The sequence below is a fragment of the Cupressus sempervirens genome, chromosome 6 (genome assembly GCF_028749045.1).
Source record: "Cupressus sempervirens isolate cs-2001-9-10 chromosome 6, ASM2874904v1, whole genome shotgun sequence".
Lineage (NCBI taxonomy): Eukaryota > Viridiplantae > Streptophyta > Pinopsida > Cupressales > Cupressaceae > Cupressus > Cupressus sempervirens.
The window spans coordinates 118,444,611-118,469,067 of NC_143123.1; the positions used below are offsets into that span (position 1 = coordinate 118,444,611).

The window sequence follows — 24,457 nt, forward strand, 5'->3', positions numbered from 1 at the left end:
CATGCAGCTCCTCTTGTCAGTGTCAACCATGAGGAAGATGATATTGAGGAAGATGCTTTTGCACGGGGCTGCTTAAACCAACACCACCAAAGTGGTAGAAGATGCCATAGATGTTGTACATGTTTACTCTTCCACAGATTCATCGCTTCCCTTACCTCACCATGATTCCTTATGTAAAGGAATACTAATTGCTTAGTAAGGTTTGTCAAACATTAGGGTTATTATATTGCATATTAGTTTGATAGGAAAAATGGTAATCAGTTTCTCATTCTTTTCCCCTATCTTAATATTTTAGTAGATAAGAATATAAACTAAAAGAACTATCTATTTAATACATTGCGTTAGTAAATTACATTTGTATGATTTATTTTAGTGAAAAATGACAATTTGTTTGATTTTTCTTTGTGGGCAGGTTTTACAGGTTATGCTCCTCCACCCGGTAACAAGAATACCAAAGATAAAATTGCATTCAATCACATTGGATAAGGTTCAAAGTATTTCCAGGTATAAAGAAAATCACTTTTTCCTATTTTATTCAAAGTATTTGCAAGGTACAATAGTGCTTCAATCATTTTTGGGAAAATAATTCTATTAATTTTCTTGCTGTCAAGATTCATTTTGTAATAGCTTCATCATGGCACCCTAGATGCATGTTTCTTAAATCCTTAATATAATACTTCATGGTTTGATCAAGCATTTGCAATTTCTCATTATCATATAAATTAGAAATATCAATTCACAAGCGAGCATCATCAAGACCCAAAAAAGTTGCTTTCTGATGATAATAATGAACATAGTTGAGCATGGATAAAATTTCACAGTTTTTTCCCTAAATCATATCACATAATAGTCTATTTGATTTATATAAATAAATCATTATTAAGCATCAACACCAACTAGAGTATTTTTCAATTCAACATATTCTTGCCCCATAAGTGCCCATGCTGAAAGGTAGTTCTTTTGATATGTAGGAGATAATTTTCACATCAAATCAGATTGTGATATTGCTGCAGGATTTAACTATGTAGCTTTTGAGTCCAACTCATTGACTCATATTTCATGAGTAGTAATTCAATATGAATCCATCTCTCCTAAGAATAAATGGAACACTTAGTACTCATTAGATCTAGGTGATGGTCATAGAGGTGAAGCACAGGGACTTCACAGGAGGTTACCGATCCTAGTACTACTCCAGCTTGAGTGTGTTTAACTATGAAGTTTCCTCCAGATAGTTCTTTTTTGTCTTTATTGCCCACATGAAATAAAAACCAACCTTTTCATGCTGACCTTTGAGACTACAATAATTTCAAATTATAAAACTGGACTTAGGCCTATATATTTCAGTAAAAAAATACTTTATGTGCTAGGTAGAGAAGTAAAAAATTCTTTTACATATTATATGTTTGTAAAGATATCCATACTATCAATATGATAGGCATCATACTTGAGCATATCCATATATAAGCTTTCATCTCTCTTATACTCACTTGAATTATAAAATATTGATGCTGATATGACCTGAACTATACTCTCTAAAAGGAAATATCCCTGTAACATCATATATTTTTCTAAACCTTCAATAATTTTGTGGAGTTCCAAGTAAGCACTTACAAGAACAAAAATATTTCATCCAATATTCTTTCAACTCAAGCCTATTTAGGATACTAATATTTGTACATAAAGCCTATAGCTCAAGCCAGACACTCTAGCTCCATGTATATGCATTAAAAGATATCACAAAAACATCATAGGCTGATTTATCCTTTCCATATTTATATAGCACAATGCCATACAAGTACATTTTCAATGCATCAAGAGTGTCATTACTCTAAGTACTAGATAATTTTTCTTCCAATCAAATGGCTAACCCAAATGAAAAGAAGTAGTTGAGGTTTGATATGAGGTAGCCTACAACCTTAACACTCTCTTACAGGAAATTGCACTTATATCTAGTAGTCAACAATAAAAAAATTCACGCAAGTGTTAATATGATTGGAATTAAATGAATCAACCCTGAATTTGCCTACAATCATTCAAGAATGAAGCCCTAGGTAGAGAATTTTCATGGGTCTACATTAAATGTTATATCCTTTATTTTTATATCAATTTTGTAATACTTGAATAACTTAAAATCACTAAGATACACAATTTTAAAACTCACAATAATTGAATTTGATTATAAATGGTGAATGTACACCTGTAGGAGTGATGTATGGTGAATGATATTCAAGTTTTATAGTTAGATTTGATAGTAGAAGTAGCATAGTAGAAATAATGTAAAGGTATATGATTTAGGGAGGTCACATGATAGCTAAGAATAGTCCATTATGTGGTTGTAAAATCCTTCAATGTTGGAACAACCAAATATGGTCTCAACTAATCTGCACTAAGCTGCAACATAAATGCAATCCCCTGGCCCATCTATACAACATGCCTGTTCTGTAATGTCCCTTGCTATATCTGCCCTAATTTTGTCTTTGAATCATAAATTCCATTGACTAAGGATTGTAAGATGGATCTAGTTATAACTGAATACCTTGATATTCTTTTAACAAGATAACTCTTTCCAAATGAAGAACTAATAATATCTATTCTTTTCATCCATTTTCTTAACCCCTTACTTCCATATGAACTATATCTAATTAGTACTCTATCTCCTCTATAATGAATAAGTGATATTTTGTGTTTAGAACTAGTTCTATTATGATTTGGTTTTCTCTCCATCCAATGTAAATATTCTTTCTTCCTTATTACTCATGATTCACATTTTGAATGGATATACTAATGTTAATCTATCCCTTTATCTATACGACTGACTTTTTCACTACACTATAACAAGATTCCTTACTCCTTTTGTATTAAATCCAAGTTGCATATATATGTATATTGATCTATCCATTCCAAGATGTGTAAAAATTTCTTATTGCTAAGTCACCACAGACTGGATTTGAATTGATTGCTGATTAGATTCATATATGTTGAATTGGCCTTTAGCAGTGGATTGACCATTCATTGGAAGATATTGCAACTTGAAAAAAGTTTGACCCAAAAAGCTACACAATTGAAGTCTGATAGCAATATCACAATTTGACTTTGGAAAATAGGATCAATAATAGGACTACTAAGAAAAATTTATGCCCACATATGTGTGAGAAAAGTAGACATTTGGACCTTACATCAATATCCTTACTAGCTTGTAGCATAAGCGGACTCTCAAGGTCAGGGAATGAGTTTCCTAGTAGTGGTTCTACTCCTAAATTAATGTATCAAGCAGATTATTTTTGAATATAGTAACTATTGTTGGGGTTGCTATTTTCTAGACTCTATGTATTTTGATATCCTTCTTGATACTGCTTGTATTCCTGATAAACCTTTACCTATTTTTGTAGAATTCCTATTATCTCTAGATATTGTCAGTAATGTGGAAGTACAGGTTCTTACTTCTCCCAATTGTGGTTGTGGTTATTATTGATTTTTGCAGAAATATTTTCTCTGGCTTTGCTAAGTCATATCAAAAGAGGCAATTGTAACCCCAAGCCACAAAGCTTAAGTGCACCTTAGGTTTTATTGAAAGTCAACCTTGTAATATCTTCAAGCCACAGAGCTTGAGCACAAGAATCCATAAGCAGGCATAAATAATGAATAGCAATCAAACTTTCAACAATCTACCTTGAACCATAACAAGTTTTAAGCACTCCAAGGAACAATCAAGCATGTGATGATTTCTAAAAAGCCTCCTTGAAGCAAAAAATTCTAAATATGGCCTCAAACCAACTTTTAGCTAGACCCTTGAGTGTGGGTTCACCATTTAAGTCTCCCTCTGAGACTGCAACTAGGTTTGAAAATGCCAAGACACCCAAACTTTTTTGGTGGGCATCAATTGAATTTTTCAGTCTATCTGAAGCAGCAACATGCACTGAATATAACAAGTCACACCTAGCTTTGTTTGTTGAATAAAAAATTTCAGACATCACCTCAAGCCATCACAAATTGAGGTTGCCAAACCACACTCAAACTCGAGTAGTGAGATTACACAAGCAGCCAACAATTACATTATATTGCTTGATGGAATCTAGTCAATAAAATTGACCACCAAGAAACCACTATAACTTAGGTGGCCTCATCTAACATATTTATATTTCTCAAATGTATTTATATGTCATTTTACCTTTCAATGTAGCTCTTGAATCATCTTTTTCGTTGATGCAAGAGTTTTTTAATGTAGCATCATTAATATCAATTTAAATTATTGCTATAAAAACTCAAATATTTGAATGACTCTCACTTGATTCTCTGGCAAAAATTGAAAGATTTTCAGAATATCTTTTCTTGATTTGGGCCTGGGGCAAAATAAAATAAAATTTTGAGGTACACGGTGAAGAAGGCCCTGTGAGTGAGATGCTTCAGAAGGTGAAGTCAATGTGGTCAAATGACTCTCACTTGATTCTATGGCATAAATTGAGAAATTTTTAGAAATCTTTTCTTGATTTTGGCCTGGGGCAAAAAATGTCATTTTTTTTGAGGCGGATGAGAGCAGTTTGTGCCGAACACCAACTTCTTAAGATACATTGGACTAATTTTCAGGTGTTTTAAATCTGTTACTAACTATTTTTGAAGTGGACTAGATGGCTCCAGGGGAAGTAGATACAAAGTATGTGCTTTTAACATTTGTGACTTTGGCCTATATTTCTGGGCTCTAGAGATATGTTTTCAAGATTCCATTGTCCATATCAACATGACATGTTCTTACTGTTTCTTTGTGATCATTACCCAAGAAACCTGTAGATGTATCCTATTTTTATAATACCTTATCTATGGAAGATTTGATCATCAATTTGGAGCCCCAAAAAACATCCAGAGGAGAATGAAAAGAAAAGAGTTCCTCTACTTCACATGTACTAGAAGAAAAGGCGAGGTGGACAAGGGCAATGATGTTTCTCTTTTAGAATGAACGGCTTGTCCACCTGATGCCACTCCCAAACTGGACCATTTTACCAAACTCGAAAAGTCCCCTTTCTCAAATTGCAAGGCTTTATCCTAAAAAATCTTTCCACTGTTCGTGTTTTTAAGCAGAGGAAGTGTTGTTTTCTCAGTAAGATCTCCTTCCATACAATCTACGAAGATATTATCAACCACTTTTGGCTGCTTATCTTTCAAATGCAAGGTTTCAATACACTCCTTACATCTCCAAATTATTAGACCACTGCAGCATGGTAACATGTCTCTTAAGAAGAAACAGCATCACTGAAGGGTTAACACCCAGATTACAATATGAAGTGATGCTAGTTGGAGGATCATTAACTAAACTACCATCATCCACCACCTCCATTCCAATAGTATAGAGACTTACATTTTAAATTTCAATGAACAACTTCTTCTTCTTGTCATTCTATCCAGCTTAGGAGCAACATAGATCTATATTATTTATGCAAGTCGTATAACGATAGTACTATTAATGTACAAAACCTATTACAAAATGGAGTTTCCTTTGAAGTAGTTGGTATAAATTTTCCACCATTTTTTGGAGTGGTTGATATCAGTTTTCCACTACTTTTTGGAGTAGTTGGTGTGAGTTTTACAGTGTATGATTGATTCACATTTTCTATATAACAATCATTGAACATACAAGTCAAACATTATTTTTTTAATACATTATTTTAATTGAGGATGACATTTGTTATTCCTGCAAAATGAAGAGATTATTAATCATTTTTATACATAAATGAATTTTTACAAGAGGCCAGTAGAGCAGGTAGTTTCAAGTTCAAATTTCTATTCTCAATAGTGCATCATACCAAAAAGAAAATTCAGAATTTCAGTCATCTGCCAAAGTTCATTTGAATTATTGTACTTGCGTCCAGCTATGGAGACAGGCATTGTGAGTTTTGGAACAACTTTGAACTCATGTAGAACTAAAGAAATCTTTTTCATTTTCCACTTTTCCATCCCATCAAGATAACTTACAAGTCTAGATGAAACAGGGAAATCCTGACATCTCATTAATTCACTATTGTTTATACACTAAACTCATTCAAGTTTTAACTATTTCTGTGTTTAACTAATGGTACTGGTGACAAGGTTTGCTTCAGCAATGTTTCAGATTTCATACCTCAGTTATTGGTATGAAGATAATTTCAATAAGTATTCACTCTTCACAAACAAATGCATGCAGTCCACACTTTTTAAAAAAGATGTGGGCACGCTGATAAATCAAGATTCAAGAAGTATCAATAAGATTTTTAGTAGTGGAACATAATTTTGAAATGCACAAGATTGCCCTAAATCAAAGAGATGTTCATGAGATTTGTTGTCTACATACATAGAATTCATGGGGGCGACATGTAATTGAAGAATGATGGCATGCTAGCACTTGTCCAGGGTTTGAGAAAATGCAAAAGGCCAATTTCAAGTACACGTTTACTTATCATTTGGAACTTTTGGAGAGGAAGCAAAAATGGAGCTACCCTAAGGATTCTTCATGGGAGGCTTCCAATTGGGTAATTTCTAAATATTAAGCAAATGATTAGAAATCAATGATATTGAATTCCTAGAAAGCTTATGTATTTGGCTGCATATATATTTCTCATCAAATATCTCAGATAGTCCACCTATGCATTCTGGCCTAGAACCAAGAGGTACAAGCCTAGGAAAATAACCCACCCATTTTCACACATCTATTGTTTCTCTTGCAATCGTCAAATTCAAATACAATACAGCAACCTGGATGTTTATCTCTGAAAATGAATTTTAGTCTTTTGCAATCACAGAATATAATATGTATTTTCTTGATGTTCTAGTATGAGACAATTTTGTGCCTAGAGAAGCCTGCTTTACAAGAATAAATATAAATCCCAATTAGTCCAGAAGTACATCTACACATTTGTTCAGCATAATTACATGGAATTGTGAAGTTATGAAGAGAAGTAGACTCATCAAATATGTAGCTGTAGTAGTAGTCCTTGTGTTGTTTAGAAAGGGTAATGCATATAGTATTTTTTATATGTATTCAAAGACAGGATGTAATCATATAGTATTTTTTATGGAAATCATTCCATGAGTATGGGGGCTCGATATTCATGGAATGATCAGAATTGACTACATGTATTATAAGTTACTAACCAGGCACATGCAAGATTAAACAAGATAGGAGTGATCTCAGTTAAACAACAACATGACAATTGAACTATTCGTCTAGGACTCCACATTTTGCATGCATGTCTACCGGGGCAGTTGCAACTTAAACAAATATATTCTCTTAATATATCTATTTTGTGCATATCTAGCAACCATGGCTTTTGATGACCACATTACATTTAGGCATCCTATCAAATAGTTCACATGACTTATCTATGCTTCCATTTTGCAAGCATGTCTCCCAAGGAAAATGCTACTACTTCATCTACACCATCTAACAGAATCCTTTATGCTTTGATGGATGCCTATAGCATATCCCAAAGCTCTCATTCAAGAGTTATGAGATGATCAATAAGGAGGAAACAGTTGAGAGCTTAGAGTGACACAATTTTTAGATGATCATATGAAATGAAATGGGCATGCGAGTAGATAGAAACTAGAAAGACATTATGTACAGATGAAGGCATGAAATGGATGGTTTTCAAGCACTCAGCACAGACACTCAGCATTTAGTACGTATCATCATTCGAGATCAAATGGATGTGTGGGATTATATGCATAGTGAATAATAAAGGAGGGAATTGAACCCCCTTAAGGCTCACACTTGTTGAGGTCCACTTCAGCAATGGCCCTTGTGAAATTGCTATCGAAAACCTTTCTAATGAGATAATGTGTTATGAGCTCTTCATCAGTGGGATGGAACGTGAATCCAGGAGGGAGTTGTGCATCACCCATATCATGATTGTAACTAAAGTTAAGAGCCTCTATTATTGAATTCTCTTCCCTATCACCCATATTCATTTCCTTTGCTATTCATGCTTTACATGGGAGTCTTTTTATATGATGATTTATTGTCAATCATGTCCATTCATTACCAAACAATTCATATTCTACAAATTCTAGATGCTAGAACTTTTGTGGATGTGCAGGCCATCGAAACATACTGTAGGGAGGATGACAAAATTATTCTCAACAGTCAGACTCAGGAAAGTGATACAAATTGTAGAATCTTAACATATGGTTGTTCAAATTCTGTATCTCCTAAATGATTTCCTTTTAGTGTATAACTTTCTATGCATAGTTGCCAAGTTTTCTTATTGTATCAGGCATATTAATGAAGAAGCATATTAGTTACTGTCGATGTTTTTCAGGCATTCTATAAAACAACTCACATCCCTACATATGATATGACATTTTGCATGCGTCCTGCACTCTCTCATCCGAATGATGATGGATTATAGAGAGTGATATGAAATGATGATGCTAAAAAACACACACAATCAAATCCAAAATGAACTTGCATTACAAATGGATTGTGGAAATCTGATATTGTTAATTTTGCATGCATGTCTACCAGGACAATCACAACTTGAACATTTATATGTTTAAGTTGTGATTGTTTGCATGCATGTCTACCAGGACAATCACAACTTAAACATATAAATGTTCAAGTTGTGATTGTCCTGGTAGACATGCATGCAAAATTAACAATATCATATTTCCACAATCCATTTGTAATGCAAGTTCGTTTTGGATTTGATTGTGTGTGTTTTTTAGCATCATTGTTTCAGATCACTCTCTATAATCCATCATCAGCTGGATGACAGAGTGTAGGATGCATGCAAAATGTCATATCATACACAAGGATGTGAGCTATTTTATAGAATGCCTAAAAAAAAATTTACACCCAGGCATTGGTCGAAATTTCTACCTTTATTGGTCAAAATTTTTGACCTTCATTGGTCAAAATTTCTACCTTCATTGGTCAAAATTATTGACCTTCATTGGTCAAAATTTCTACCTTTATTGGTCAAAATTTTTGACCTTCATTGGTCAAAATTTCTACCTTTATTGGTCAAAATTTTCTTCCTTCATTGTTCAAAATTTCTACCTTCATTGGTCAAAATTTTGACCAATTCCTGGCAAAATTTGCAACATGGCTATAGAAGTTTTTCGACCAACGTTTTGGTCAAAATTTTGACCGAAAAATTTCCGATTGGTGGAAGTTGGTCAAAGTTTGGTAAAAAACTGGGTCAAAATTTTGACCAATAATGGTCGAAAAATGGTCTCAAATGTACTAGTGTAGAAACATGATTAGATCATTATCATGATGATATGTTACATTCATGACTGTGTTTTCAATGATTCCAACATAGTAGTTTTATGTGGTATCTGACAGAAGAACAATGATAAAGATCAAGTTGGTACAGACAACTACTTGAACATTTTCACTAAGAGAGGTTAAATGGATATTGTACTAAGTGTCTAGTATATCCAACTAACCTTGGAAGTATAAGATATTAAGTCTGAAAGAATTTATACAATTTTTGGTGAAAACTGTTATGAGATAGAGTTTACAGAGGCATGCTCTCATAAACTTGTTATATCTCTCAGGAGAGTTGTTAGTCTGAGAAGCCAAAGTTAAAGATGTGAAGAAGACATTTTGGAGATGACTTAGCTAAGCTCACTTGTCATAATGTTACATGTATGAAAATTTATTCAAGTTACAAGATGGAAGATTAATGTTATCGCTAAGTGTAACGTGTTCTTTATGTGGTCCTGTTATGGTTTCATAACACACACCCCATTTTGACTAGAAATAGGGACCCCCTACTTTATTTTTTGGCTTTCTAGAGCCCTAGTCTTGGGTCTACTTCTTTTTTAGGGTCTCATTTAGTGTTTTTGGTCAGATTCAGATTCTAGTTCAAAAACCTAGAGTTTAGATTTCATCATCAGAAGGAGATAATTTTTTTCAAAACAAAAAAGGCATACCAACACACCTTAATAGGTGTGCTAGTGTGCCAAAGTACTAAAAAGGAAAGACATTCCCCCTTTTTGGTGATGTATAGATGTGCAACAATGTAGTTGCACAACACCAAAGGTGCGTGGGGTCCCCAAGTCTATAAAACTTAGGCCCCCCCTTCTCCTTCCCACTTCATTTCTTTGTCTTCCTCCAGCTCCTAAGTTACACCCCCACACATCAGTAGGTTTTCCTTCCCACCTACTCAAAACATAAACGAATGTAAAAAAAACCTAAACTAGGGTGTGTAGTAGTGCACCTAATTAGGTGCGCTACTATGCACATTTACAATGAAAAAACTTAGAAAACCTAAAAAAATTTAAAACTTGAAACAAAAAACACAACTAAGGTGCACTGATGCATACCTCAATTTGCTTTGCACCTAAGTTAAGATAAGCGTGTACATCAACCTACCACATGAGGTGTACTAATGCACACCCCAATCATTTAAAAACTTTGTTAAGTTTATAGGTGCACCAATCACACCTATCAGGTGCTCCAGGTGTGCCCTATTTTGCAAAAAAGTGTAAAATTCAAGTTTTTTTGGTATTTTTGGGTAGAATAGGTCTTGTGGGTCTATTTTACGTTAGTGTTAAGGCTTGAGTTCTTAATATTTCTTTAAATTTTGACTAATATGCATTATTTTTGTGCAAATTCAATGGCTTCCTCATCATCCTTCCTCACCGAGAAGATGGTTCCAAAGCCTGTGGTATTCAAGTTTCAAGGCACTCTTACAAAGTCATCATTTTAGGATGATCATTCAGAGATTTGAGATACTAAACTAGGTCACACTAATTTAGGAGCATTCTTAACACTGTGTAAAAAACCAATAGAAAGGTCTCTGATGATTTCCACATTGATCCGATCAGGGCTTGTCAGTGCAGCATCACATCTAGTAGTAGTGCAATCTTTAGAGTTAATCATGACATTAGCAAAAAACTATGTTCTTGAAGAAAGGATAGTGAAGAGCATAACTAGGGAGATTGTCCTGGATCTTCATCCCAAGAACATTGAGAAGGTGTTCCATCTTGTGAGGGTAGATCAATTCATTAGATTAACCTATCAACAAGTAGAGAGATGGAATAGGGAACATATTAATGAAGCTTTCAAGATCATCCAGTCTTTATACCTTATTGAGAAGACTCCTCTAGGTTGGAAAGCTGACAAAGTAGATATGACATGGGGCTATATGAAGGAGAATAGTGGATATTTAATCATACTTTTGAGTAGAGTTATGGGTTTTCTGACAGCTGAACACCTGAACATTTTTATGGTACATTTTATTGAGACAATCAAAATAGCAGAGATACCAATTGATTGGTCTTCTATCCTTTGTGAGAAAATGGGTGAGCAATTGGTGGTAGTGAAGAATAAATTTTTTTTTTACATGACATCATACTTGGTCTAATTGTTGGCTGCTAGAGTAACAAATTATCCAAGGTTGTATAAAAGGGGTAGTATTCAAGATGCCAATGCATGACCATACATAGTATATCTCAGCTAGTAAAGAAAAAGCTTCAAGAATATAGAAAGGAGTATAGGATAGTAAACAATGCTTTCATATTTTCAATAATCCAATTCATCAAAGGAGATTATGTGAAGGGGATGTCAGAAGAGGTAGTTGCTAAGATATCAAAGGTTGGAGTCTCCAAAGAAGCTCCCAACATATCCAAGTGGCAATCTTATACTTTTGGAGATCGCTCAACAACTCTTCTCTATATATGATAGAGTAAGGAGATAACACAAAATAACCTAGGTATGGCCTATTGCAATAGGAGCATGTAGTGTGGATCAGAGACAAGTCATTATGTCTTTTGAGTGTGAATGGGATCAAAATTCCTTAGAAGAATATAATTCTCCATGCCCCTATTTTGATAACATTGATAACATTGGAAGGGTGTGCTTGTGCCTTTGGTGAAATAGTGGGGCTTCTTTCCTATAGGGCCTACAACCAGGGTTTAAGTCTCCATAGGGTCACTCTCTATTGTGGTTCTTAATTGAGAGTTGTTTACTTTGACCCTTGGTGAAATAGTGGGGCTTCTTTCCTATAGTGCTTACAACCAAGAGTCAATAAAATTAAAAATTCCTTTCATCACGTTTTGGCCATTTTGAAATGGCTAGAGCTTTGTTAGGCAAGAAACTAGAAGGAGGAAACTTAGTTGTAGGGACTGATTCTGGAGGGATAGAGAATTGAAAGGTGGGGTCTCGATAGGTTTTGTAGGAGAAAAAGACACATTAGGTTCTTGTTCCACAAGCTATGGGGTCAGGAATGCCCTTTCTATTCCTTTTCATGTTAGTCACTTGTTCAAAAAAGACCTTGAGTAGGAAACTATTTTTTTGGAGAATGTGGAAGAGAATGAAAATATTTAGAGGACCAAATGAAGGAGAAAGTTCCATATGATCAAAGGAAGTGGTCTTTGTTGTTTGAGAGAAAACCTGGAGGCAAATCATCTTTTTGTTTGGTCACATAAAAATCTTGCTAGGAGAAAGGTGAGTTCCAAATCTTTATTCTAGATTCAATTATTGATTTCTCTGTCTCGACTATGGATTGTACTTTAGTTGGGAAATTTGTGGGGGCTAGGCTTGATATTGATGCATTAAGAAACGTGATCAAAAGAAAATGGTTAGTACATGGTCAAGTTGACATAGCACCTATAATAAATGGTTTCTTTTCCTTTGTTTCTAACTGCAAGGAAGATTTGAATATGGTGCTTTGTGGTGGACCTTGGTTGTTTGAAAATAATACTCTAACTATCAAAATATGGGAGCCAAATATGGATCTATCTGATGCCTTCTTCCTAACAACTTTGGTATGGGTTAGACTTCCTAGACTACCTTTGGAGTTCTAGAATGAAGATATTTTCAAGGGTGTTGTTGGTTCTTCTAGTGAACTTATTACAATTGACAATGTCATGGCTTCAAAATCAAAACTCTAGTGTGCTAGAATAAATGTCAAAGTAGCACACTTGAAAAACCTTCCTGAGAAGGTGGAACTGATTTCAAAGCTTGGGAAAAGGATGCAAGGGATAATTTTTGAAGACCTTCCAAATACTTATTTTGTTTGTAAAAAATAGGGTCAAAGGGAGAATAATTGTCCTTCCAAGAGAAAGAATCAACCAAAGATAGCTAATGTGGACAAAAAGAAAGAAGTAAAGATCTAGAAAAAGGAATGGAAACCTAAAGCAATACCTAATAAGGTGACTAAGGATAAATATATCCTTAAAAATTAGGAGTCAAGAATGTAGACAAACCTAGCTTTGACTTCTCATGTGTAGAGCAAAGAGAAAATGATAGATCCTATGAATCAAATAGTTATCTATCAATAAATGTATTAGAATGGGAAGATCTAGATGAACTAGAAGAGATAGAGGAATGTAAAATTCTAGAGGAAAGGATTAGAGACATTAGAGGAAACACAGATTACTACAATCCAGTCTATGTAGTTTCCCCTATGTAAAGAGATTATATCCTTTAAAGATGGATTTGAATCCAAAGAAGTGGAAGAGAAATTTGATAAGAAGGAACCTAAACTAAAACAGTCTCATAAAAAAATAGAGAAGAAATGCAACATTGTTTCAAAAGGTGTGGAGACTCGAAGTAGTAAATTGGAGTTGTTTCCAAAATTAAAGTTGAATGTTGGTACCCTAGAGAAACCTAGTAGGAAAACATCTATAAAAACTAGAGAAAGTGAAAGCTTACAGAATATTGCCGATGGAAAATAGGAAACTATTCTAGATTTTACCCCTAAAAAAATATTATGAATATTATAACATGGAATATTAGGGGATTGAATAGTATCCATAAATTGGATATTGTACAAAATTTTGTTAGGGAGCATAGTCCAGATATCTTATTGCTCCAAGAAACTAAAATGGATAAAGTGAAGGTTGAGAAGATTAAGTCCTTTAGCAATTACTATATAATGGCTAGTAGTTCAGAAGGAGCTTCAGGGGGAACAATGATTTTGTGGAAGAAATCTCTGTTCTCAAGAACCTTGTTGAATTCTAACAAACATTTTATAGTGATTAAAATTAAAAATATTGACCAGAATAATGAGTGGTATATAGTTAATGTATATGCTCCTAACATCAAGAATGCCATAAAAAAGATGTGGGGAAGTCTTTCTAACATAAAGAGTAAAGACTTCTATGGAAGATGGATTTTTTTGGGGGATTTTAATGTTCCTCCTTATGAGCATGAAAAATAGGGGGGAAATGCTAGTTAGTTGGATAGTAGACTGTATTTCATGGATTTTATTAACAAGGAAGGTTTAACAGATCTAGATCTACAAGGTATTGAGTTTACTTGGAGTAACAAAAGGATCTGATGAGTGTATCCAAGCTCACTTGGATAGAGTTCTTATTTATCCAAACTGGACAAAAGACTTTGTGTGTAATCTTAAGGCAATTTAGAAGATTGGTTCAGACCACTTTCCTCTAATTTTCACTGTTGAGAATATCCATATCAAAAAAAAATTCTTTTTAGATTTGAAAAAATGTGGTTGTAACATCCATAGTTTGAAGACCATTTGGCTAAATGGTAGAACATTAACATTGATTGCACTTCTCTTTTCTGGGTGGCTTCTAAACTTAGAAATGTTAAAAGAAAGTGAAAATGTGGAATAAAAGATGTTTCGGTAACATTTTTTATAACAAATCTATAATCAAAGAGGATCTGAAATTAATCCAAGATAGGATTCAAAGGGAAGGATATTCTTTGAATTTAGTGAGGGAAGAAAATGAGAAAATGGTGGAGTGTCATGATATTGTCACTAAAGAAGAAACTTACTAGAAGCAAAGATCTAGATCTATTTGGCTAGATGAAGGAAATAGAAATACTAATTTTTTTCATTTATCTACCTAGAAACATAGAGCTAAAACTTGTTTTTCAAATATTAAGAAGGGTAGCATGAAGATAACTAAGGAAAAGGATATCATGGAGGATAAGGTCACCTTTTTTCTTCTTTAATAACTTCAAATCCAAACATTGGCCTTACTCATTAGGTTGAGTTATTAGATGTTATTCCCTCTTTGGTTACTAATGAGAAAAATAGAATGTTGTGTTCTATTCCTAAGGAAGAGGACATTTATAAGGTTGTTTTTTCTTTAGGAGGGGGTAAATCTCTAGGACTGAATGGTTTTCCTATGTTTTTTTTAGAAGGAATAGAGACTGGTTGGGAAAGATGTGTGTGATGTTGTTAAAGAATTTTTTGGGGCCAAAAGAATGTTGAAGGAAATTAATTCTACCTTCCTATGCCTTATTCCCAAAAAAGTTGGGGCTAACTCTCCACATCAATTCAAGCCTATTAGCTTATGCAATTATTTTTATAAAATTATTTCAAAAATCCTAACCTCAAGGTTGTTGCTTCTACTACTATCACTTATATTTGAGCAACAAAATGGTATTGTTCCTGGTAGACAAATCCTTAATTCTATTATTTTTGTGCATGAGAATATCCATTCTTTATCTCTCTCTAATAATCTGGACTTTGTTATGAAAGTAGATATTACAAAAGCTTATGATAGAGTTGAATGAGATTTTCTTCAAAAGATTTTAATGGCTTTTGGTTTTAGTATCAATGTAGTGAAGATTATATTACAAATGATTTCTCCCACTTTGATAGCAGTCCTTGTTAATGGTTGTTCCTCAGAGTTCTTTAAACCTTCTAGGGGATTAAGAATGGGAGATCCTTTATCTCCTATCTTATTCACTATTAAGGCTGACTGCTTGGGCAGATATATTGGGAATCTGGTTTCTCTAGGGGTTATTAAAGGTTTGCAAACTTCTTCTCATACTCTTATTTGTTGCCACAAGAAATTTGTGGATGGTACTATTTTTCTAGGTAAAATTGAGATTAAGGAAGCTAGGAATCTTAAAATGGCCCTTAAATTCTATACTTCTACTTTTGGTCAATTGGTTAATTGGAATAAGAGTTCATTATATTTTATCAATACTCTTGCTTCCAAAAAGAGTAAAATTGCTTAGATTCTTGGGTGTTCTATAGGTTCTTTCCCTTGTATTTATCTAGGCCTCCCTTTGGGTCCTAATGCGTCAAACTCTTTTTGGGATGATCTTGTTTAAAAATTCAACAAGAAACTGGCAGGTTGGAAGCGTATTCTTTTGAGTCAAGCTGGTAAAATTACTCTCCTCAAAGCTATTCTCCAAAGCATCCTGACATATGCCTTGAGTCGCTTTAGGATTCTAACTAAGTATGCTAATTCTAATGACAAAATTCAAAGGAACTTCCTCTAGTCTGGTGCAGATGAAAGGAAGAGAATGGCTTTAATTGCTTGGGATCAAATTTGTAAGCCTAAAATGGATGGCAGTCTGGGAATTAGGTCAGTGAGAAGTATGAATAAAGCTCTTCTTGCTAAGAAGGGGTGGATAGTTTTTCAAGATGATAAGGAATGGAGTACTATCTGGATTCATAAATATCTCTTTAATGCTCCTTATTTGTTTGATTTTCTTACTTATCCTAATGAGTTATCTCCTTCTTCCATTTGGAGGGAAGTGTAGGGAGCTAAAAACATATTAGTAAAAGGTTTCTCTTGGAAAGTGGGTAATGGGAAAAAGATCAAGTTCTAGGATGATGCTTGGATTCTGGATCATCCTTTGATTGAGGATTTTGAGGATAGAACTCTAATTGATAGAGTTAAAAAAATGTTTGGTACTCTTCTGGAACATTATTGGATTAATAACACATGGGTTAACCTTGATGATATTAATTAGGTTTTTTATAATCCTTGGTTAATCTTGAATGCTTTTACACTTTATCCTCATATTGAAGATTAAATGATTTGGTTTGTTGATGCTAATGGTTGCTTTAAAGTCTCCTCTAGTTTTTAGAACTAAGGAAAAAGGTCCTTGACCTTTGTGGACTAAATCTTAGATAAAAGGCCTCACTCCTAAAATAATTTTTTTTTTTAGATCTTTCTTCAAAACAAAATTCTTGTTTTGGATAATTTTCAAAAAAGAGGAATCAACGTGGTCAATAGATGCAGCTTATGTAAAGAGGACTATGAAGAAAGAAACCATTTTTTCTTAAATTGTAGCTACAATCAAAAAGTGTAGAGTTACATCCTTAACTGTTGGAATTTAGATTAGGTTCATCACAATAAAATCTATTAGTGCTTCCAGAGTTGCACTTGTCCATATAAGGAGGGCAATATTGGTTTTTTGTGGAAAATTACTTTGCCCCATCTCTGGTGGGGAATCTAGAAAGAAAGAAGTAATAGAATTTTTAGAGACAAAGAAATGCATGATTGGGTTCTAGGGCATAACATAATCAAAGCTATCAAAGAAAACTTCAACTCTCACAGAAAATTCAATGAATTCCTAATCAATAATCTTATGCAAACTAAAGGCTTTAAGAGGTTGATTGATGATCAAAGACAGAATGTCAATTGAAAGTCCCCACCTATAGGATGGATCAAAGGAAATTTTGATGGTGTTGCTAAAGGTAATCCTAGCAAAGATGGTTCTGAAGGTGTTTTTGAGGGACCATACTTGTAGAATTGTTGATGCTATTGCTATTCCTATTGGGATCTCTACTAGCCATAAAACTGAGGCAATGAAAACACTATATACCATGACACTGGTAATGGAAATTGGTTACCTGAATATTTAGAAGGAAGGAGATTCGCTTAATGTTATTAATATGCTTAATAACAAGAATCTGATCACTTGGTCTATTGAAGCTAGTTTAATGGAAATAAAAAATGTAATGAATAAATTTTATAATGTGATATTTCTCACATTTTTTGAGAGGGAAATTCTATTGCTGATTGGATTGCTAACCAAGTTTTCTATCGAGAAAGTAAGCTGAGGTGGCATGCTGATCTAAGCAAGAGTGTGGAGTTGACAGTGATTGTTAATAATGATAGGACACATGTGAGAGAAGGAAATATTTCCTAAGATTGGAAAATTTATGAAGAAGAGTAGTGGGTTTACGGAGGATAGAATGAGATTCCCAAGGAAGTATAAGTGCATTATTATGATTTGTGTTTGGCACGTAAATATAGCTATTAGCTCCTCAATAATATTTATTACTTTTCTTCATTTTCTAGGTTGTGCTACTCTAGTTTTCTATAAAGATTTTCAAGTTTTCAAGATGGGTGGTGAACCTAGAAAGCAAGAGCCAAGCAATTGTAGGGCTTGGAAGGTGAAGGCTTCTGTATGGAAAATCTTGCAAAAAGAAAATGTGACAACCTATTTGGAGTGGCTCCATGGTTATAAGCCCCATATAACATAAGTGTTCTTCAAAAATTGGTTTGAAGATAGGATGACTTTGCATGGGATCATGATGAATTTGACTAAAGATTTTATTGCAGAGGTTATGGGGCTCCAAAAGGAAGGGTTAAAAAATTCATTAAAGAGACTAGAATTTCCAATGTGGCCTTCAAAAAATTTCCAAAGACAAAAGATGAGGAGAATAGGCTGGACAAAAATGGGGATTTCTATGAATTGAAACAAATTAAAGTTATCTGGAGAGATGTGTTGTCTTGTATCTGTGAGTATTTTATTCTTGATGGTAGGGCTAAAAGGGTCCATAAATTTCACTTTGTTTTCCTAAATCATTTAAGGCACAAAGATAGGATTTCCTTCCCATTTTTCTAAAATACTCTCTACTTCTTAGTCTTCATGCTCATAAGGAAAAAGAGTCTCGTCCTATGTTGCATGAAGGTTTAATTTTACTTACTAAAAACTATTGTAAAAGTAAGGCTATGAAGCCCTCTCCGATCAATGAGAAAAGGAAAGGGTCTAGAAGTGTAACCTATCCAAAGAGAATTAAGGATGAAGAAGGAGAAAGTGTAAACAAGAAGGTTTCAAAATAGGAAAGGACTAAGAAACATGTTGAAGAAATTATAGAGTCTAAGAAATCAGACACTAATGAGAAGATGGAAACAGACAATGATGAGAAAATGGAAATGGGGGATTTTAGCTCTAACCTAGATGGGTACTCTAGGAGTAAAGGAGTATCTATTGGTAAAGATAATGTGGATGGAAGTCATGATATAAAAATAGGGTCAGAATCCCACAGTGAGGAAGATGAAAAATAGGGTGGTCACCCTTCACATAATGCTAGTGAGGAGAATATGGAGGAGGAAACAGGAAAGGAGAAAGAAGGCAAAGACCTTGTTGAGAAGGATGATAGATAGAGTAAAGATGTAAATGAGGAGAGGACAGAGAATATGGAAATAAATACTGATACCCATATCAATATCGTTACTTCCTCAGAGCCTAGGAAGGAGGATGTCGGGAAGGATGAAGCTAAGCTCTCCTTTCTTCACACAACAAAGCTTAAGGTAGAGACTTCTCTTAAGGGTTATTCGTGGCTCTATAATGAATTCATGGCTCTCAAAAAGAAAATGGAGATTATGCAAAGAGATTTGGATGTTGAATAGTGTTGGTACAAATAAGTATTTACTTATTACACTTAAGTTTTACTTAGGTTAATGCATTATTTTATTATTATTTTAGTGAGACACGTAGGAGTTTGTGAACTCTCATTGAGTTACACAACTCTAATTATGCACATGGTGTCTACAACACAGGAGTATGAATCATTCACTAAGTTGTTATGATGACAACACAATTTTCCACACTCCTCATTTAGCACATGTTGTCTACTCCACTGATTTGCATGCTACACCATTGTAGTCTTATCCTCATACCATCACACTTAATCATGTGCTTAATGGAGGATAATCCATATCTAGTGGACATGTGCCTATTTGTATGACGTATCATGATGCTAACTTCTATGCATTCTAGAAGCTCTCCTGAGGTCTTTATATTCAGGCACTCCTAGTGTACTCTTGCATCCAATTATTGAATGAATATCTTCATTCTGATCATACTCTGCCTATTTTGGTCTACTGTGTGCTTGTATTGAGTTCTTGGGTGAATTCTAGCCTAAGCAAAATTCTTACATGGTATCAGAGCTGAGGAGGATTCTCATCACTTAGCCGTTCGAGACTATTCATGCTTCGACACCAATCCGAAGGATCTGCAAAAAATTGAAGCATCTAGAGCTAGATCTGACCTCTCCATTGCATCTGAAGTGTCAATTTGGTGAAGATTTACTATAAATTTGCCTATCTTGGGTGAAATTTGATCACGAGGCAAAAAAATTTTGCAAACTGGCACCTAAAGGCACCGATTTGCAAATTGGGTATATTTTTTATCGATTTGATTAATTATTTTTTTCAGATCTGCATCTTTTCTCTATTATTATTGGGTATTTTTTAGATAGTATTTTTGGAATTAATTCTCCTAGAGAAATTTTTTTTGCAGTACAAGCTGTCAGATCCTGTATTGCACATTTTTTGGAATATTATATTTATTATCGCAGGGTATTAAATTAATCTGCAGACCCTTTATTTAGTTGGGCCACATCATACACTATGTAGAGCAGCCTACAATAATATAGGCTACCGATAAGCCAATTTCTGGTGTCGCACTCTCATACCAGACCAAGCATACATTATCCAATGGAAGGCTTGCTATTTATTATTTTTGTCATGGGTGTTCACTTTTTAAAAACTGTGCAATCCAATGCGCAGTGCATGTGGGACAATTCACCCACATTTCGACAGTGCGAAAGGAAAAATCGGCACAACATTAACTATTTCTGAACACCGTGCCCATCCTCTAAGACATTTTTCTGGCAGTGAACTCTGCGAAAACGATAAGAATATTCTGGCTCCATTGTTCCCTCCAACAATCGTTGCTTCCATTTACGGTGGCAACAACTTTGAGTCCTTGGACACGCGTTGTCTTATATTTCGGTGACTGCCACATCAAAAGCTGAGTTAGATGCCCAGTTAGCACCACATAGGTAGAGCTGTCAGCATTGACACGTCTGCAATTTCTTCATATAGTTTGTACAGTACAGAACTCCATGTCAGCCGCCACATCATCCAGTAGGTTGATTTTTGTTGATGTCATCAATTTCATGACTTTAAAATTGATGCCCATCTGGATGCCATCACAGGCCAATTTACAACTACATCGAAGGCCATATGAATGTCAAATTTAATCCCATCTTTTGCTGGTGCAAACCCTCACCAAATTGATTTTGGTTTTGGAAATCTGACTACAAGAGGCCATAACTTGCACATCCAGACTCCAAATCAGGTGCAATTTTTTTTGAAATTGGGTAAAATTTTCTATTTTTTCAGTGGTGCAACTAGTTTTTGGTTTTGGTGCATGAATTGTTCAGAAATTGCATTTTTTGGAAACTGTACCTGGATAATCCTACATTTTTCAACTTCAAATGCTCCATACGAGTAGATTTGGAGTCGAAAACAGGTTCCACTTTTTTTTTAAATATGTTATTTTTTGTCTACTTTCTAGATCTAGCATCAGATTATAGTGTTGTGTGGACAAAATTTTCACTTTTAGCAATAGGGCCTTTCTTTTCTTTGTAATGCTTTAGTATTGTAGCACATTGTAAACTTTCAGCTTTGTACTTTATTAAGAGGTTGTAACAAGAAAAATCAAAAGTGCACGAAGGCCAAAATTGGCAAGTGGCCCATTGTAATTGCACTATTGATAAAGTCCCCAAAGCATCTATTTTGGGGGGTTTTTTGATTTAGTGAAAAGGGGGGGTGTTCTTGGTGTTGTGTTCTCTCTTTTCTGCAATTTTCTTTCATTTTTTGCATTATGGGCAACTTTAAGTTTCCTAAATTAACTCCTCATAACTATGCTTCATGGTCAATCAAAATGTTGTATCACTTAATGCATAATGGAGTTTCACAATATGTAGATGGTACTCTTCCTAAACCAGCAGGTGATAATGTATCAACAAGTGAAATTTTTGAATGGGTAGAAATGGATAGAAAAGCCCTAGGTGATATATGTTTGGGGGTAGATGATAAAATCATGTATTAAATAAAAAAATGTACTACATCCAAAGAAGCTTGGGATTCCCTTGAAAGCCTTTATGGTAAAGTGTCTGAAAAGGATGTGTTCAAAATTGAAGATGAGCTTGTATCCTTAGATCCTAAGTCGTATGATTCAATACAAGACTTCATCATTAAGGTGAATGAATTAAGGACAAAGCTTACTGATTGTGGAAATTCTATCAAAGATGAAAAACTGATCTATCTCATCCATAACAAGCTGCCATCTGAATATTCCACCTTTGTATCTTCTTTTAACACCTCTAAGACTACCTTAGGGTCTGCCTACAAGAAAGTCACTTTTGATGAATATGCTAAACTATTGGATGATGAAGAAAAGAAGTTGAAAACAATGGGGATTCTCAAATCACCTCAGTCCAAAGCATTGGTGGCCAATCAGGGTTCTCAATATTTAGCTAGACAGTCTTCAAATAAAGGAAAGGGTAAGAAGAAGTGGAAGAAAGATAAATCTGAGGATGCAGAAAAGACAACACCTCAATCAAATCAACAAGGCAAGTCCTCAAATTCCAGCAAGAAAGGGAACAACAACAATAAGAAGAAGAAGAAGTGTGCTTATTTCAAGAAAATGGGTCATGAAGAGCATGAGTGTTATCTTAAACAGATTGATGAATTAACAAACATCATGAGGAAACACAATGTTCCATTTCCTAATGCTTACAAGAAGGGATCTTCTTCAGATTCAAAGGGCAAAGGGCAAGCATTCATGGAAAATGCAAACTCTTCAAAAGAATGGATATTTGACTCAGGTGCCTCATATCATATGGGTTCTTCAAGAGAGGATTTTTCTTCATTGAATCACTCAAAGGTACCACACATCTTCATGGGGAATGATAGAAAAATGGAAGTTGAAGGAAAAGGAAATGTGGAAATGGAAAATGGAGAGTTTCAAGAGGTTCTCTATGTTCCAAACCTAAGTTCAAATTTCCTCTCAATCTACCAAATTACTCACCTCAGAGATGGACATAGAGTTGAGTTCCTTCCAAACTCAGTAAAAGTGCATAGTCTTAAAGATGATTCCTTGGTTGCAGTGGGGAAAGTGAATGATCACAAGAGGTTGTACTCTTTCTCGCATTTTGTACCCAAGTCTCCTTCAAAGGCCTTGTTAATACAATCAAATTCAAACATGCAATTGTGGCATGAACGATATGGTCATCTTGACTACCGCTATCTTCAGCAACTTTGCACATACCAAATGGTGAAAGGTCTACCTCAAATCAACTTTTCTAAGGGTAAATGTTCATCAGATTCAGTGGATATGCATCTAGAGGGGAAGTTACAAAGAGGGAAGTCTTCTAGAGAAACAAGTGTTCTTCAAATGGTTCACATGGTATTAGCAGGTCCTTTTGCATTCAGCCAGGGTCACCACATACTCACCTTAGTTGATGAATTTTCAAGGTTCACTTGGGTCTACTTTCTGCATAATAAGGGTGAAGTTTTGGATGCATTTCTAGACTTCAAAGCTCATGTAAAATGGAAATCCAGAAAGGCCATCAAAGTACTCTGCATGGACAATGGAAACATGGATGTGAATAGAAGACTTAAGGATTTTTGCAAACATGAGGGCATTGATCTTCAGACTCCTTCAACATTCAGTCCGCATAAGACAGATGTTGCAGCTTTGAGGATTAGAACTCATAAGTCTATGGCAAGTTGCATGATTCATGCCATGTCTCTTGATCCATCATTAGAAGTCAAAGCAATCTCAAGTACCACTCACATTCTTAATCATTCTCCTCATCCAGCCTTAGATGGAAAAACTCCTTTTGAGGCATGGTGTCACAGAAAACCTATTATGACACACTTCAAAGTCTTTGGTTGTCCTACATGGGAAAACATATCTTCTAGGGGTCACAAGGCATAGTCATCTCAGCCTTTTACCTTCATTGGTTATGAATATATTGTGAAGGCATATAGACTTCTAGATCCTGAGACACATCAGATTTTTGTGGAGAAGGATGTACATTTTGAGGAAAGTTCTCCCAGCTTGTCCTCTACTCCTCTTCGCAGATCATACAGTGTGGAAATTGATAGTGACACCAACGATAGTGCTTCAACAGCTTCAGCTATGTGGAGTTCTGTCGATAGATACAACAAGAGGTCACTTCATCAATTTAGTCCACATGCATATATCACCACACTAATAGGTCCAGAACAACAGGGTACATCTAGTCTTCCAGATACAAGTTTGGTGATAGATTTGGGGGACAGTATTCATCATATGCCTCTTCTTCTTCATGCAAAATTACCTTCTTCATTTGTCCCAAGGGTTCCATCTAACTCTCTTGTTCATTCTCTACATGATCAATCGTCACAGGTTGAAGTGATTGTGGATACTTATGATCAATAGTTGCAGCAGGGTTCTTCATCAATTGCAGAGACAAACAGTTCTTTGGGACAGGTTCTGTAGCTAGTTGAGTAGGTTTTAGAGACATCACTTATCCATGGGATTCTTTCCACGCACAATAGAAGAATCTCACTTGTACCTTTGGTATTGTTTCTTCCTAAGGGGAGGAACACCTTCTTCATCGAAGCAGTCACTGTTCAACATTCTTCTTTTGGGGGGGGGGAGCCCATCCTGTCTCTCTTCCTCTTCTCA

General features: G+C 34.8%; 1 pseudogene; it reads right to left on the reverse strand.

Annotated features, from left to right (window-relative positions):
* Positions 1-473: 473 nt before the first annotated feature.
* The window catches only part of LOC149551508 (anaphase-promoting complex subunit 8-like), a 197,556-nt pseudogene continuing 173,572 nt past the window's right edge, over positions 474-24,457 (reverse strand).